This window comes from Periplaneta americana, chromosome 16 (genome assembly GCF_040183065.1).
Source record: "Periplaneta americana isolate PAMFEO1 chromosome 16, P.americana_PAMFEO1_priV1, whole genome shotgun sequence".
Classification (NCBI taxonomy): Eukaryota; Metazoa; Arthropoda; class Insecta; order Blattodea; family Blattidae; genus Periplaneta; species Periplaneta americana.
This window is the reverse complement of record NC_091132.1, coordinates 186,212,797-186,213,954: the sequence shown is the minus strand read 5'-3', so window position 1 is coordinate 186,213,954 and position 1,158 is coordinate 186,212,797. Positions and strand designations below refer to the sequence as shown.

Genomic DNA, 1,158 nt, shown 5'->3' with positions numbered 1-1,158 from the left:
AGTCAAAAGCATAAATGTGAAATTGTAACGATGAAGAATACATTTTCAATACCATATATAGTTCTTAACCTGAATCAAAATTATGAGCTTAAGTAATAGAAAGGGAAAGAGTTAAGTGAACTCTACATAGGTCAGTATTTGATACTGGAACAGGATTCAGTTACTCTAATTTTATATAGGATTCCACTTTCTCACCTAATAACGTAATCATTTACAAATGTAAGTAAATAGTACTTAGAATGTTACAAGTTTTAACAAACTTCATAATGATTGGATACAATCCTTCTATAGTATTGGAACTTATTGTGACCAAAGACGTTTTATAGTTTATTGTGACACTCCAACATTCTAAACATCAATGGTGATGACCTTCCCTCTGGAACTTCGTACGACTCTTTAGAACTCCGGAACGCGTCTTGACATCTACCGGTAAAGCTCGGAACTACGAACGCATTCGCCCTCTAGATGGCAGCATCGTCTTTAAATGTATTTATGTGAAATTTTAATTACAGTAACTGAGGATTTTATGTAAATTATGGTAAATTATGAAAAGATGCATTACGTTCGTGAAGCAGTACATTTCATGCAAATCGTATATGAGAAAGTTTGAGTATATTTTTAGTAATAAATTACATATACATGTTTCGTGTAGAGAGCTCTTGTGAGTAGTTAAACGTAAGGTAGACATAAGAGGGCTGAGTAAGGATACCTCGTCATACTTACCTGGCGTAGGGGTTACCGTGATCATGAAGGCGGTTCCCCCAGGGTGAGACCCTTCCATTGCACTGCGGTTGGGTTGACCCCTGCGATTGCTCCAAATGTGAGTAACTCGGGCGCGTAATTTTTGGTAGTCGGGACTGCGTTCGCGCTGTCCCGGAATTATTGTGTATTAAGATGGTTGGTAGTTTGTTATAAAGCATATCTATTAAACGGATAATTGAGTTCAATTCTAGAGATGTGGTAAATTGTTTTTAAGAAACAGTTTCGACTGTAACTATTTCTAGAACGAAGTTGTTTTAAAATTAGTTTCATAAGAATTAGAGATAGGATAAACTGTTCTTTTTAAGAAACAATTTCGACTGTAACTGCATGGATAAATATATAATAATGAGAATCAAGCAAAATATGCATGAAGCTAGAATCACTCGTTGCAAAATC

The 1,158-nt window shown here is 35.3% G+C and overlaps 1 non-coding gene across 1 annotated transcript; it reads left to right on the top strand.

Annotated features, from left to right (window-relative positions):
* Positions 1-715: 715 nt before the first annotated feature.
* LOC138692300 (U1 spliceosomal RNA) lies at positions 716-877 on the top strand. Its single transcript, XR_011330053.1, has one exon. It is a non-coding gene; the product is annotated as a U1 spliceosomal RNA (small nuclear RNA).
* Positions 878-1,158: the final 281 nt, after the last annotated feature.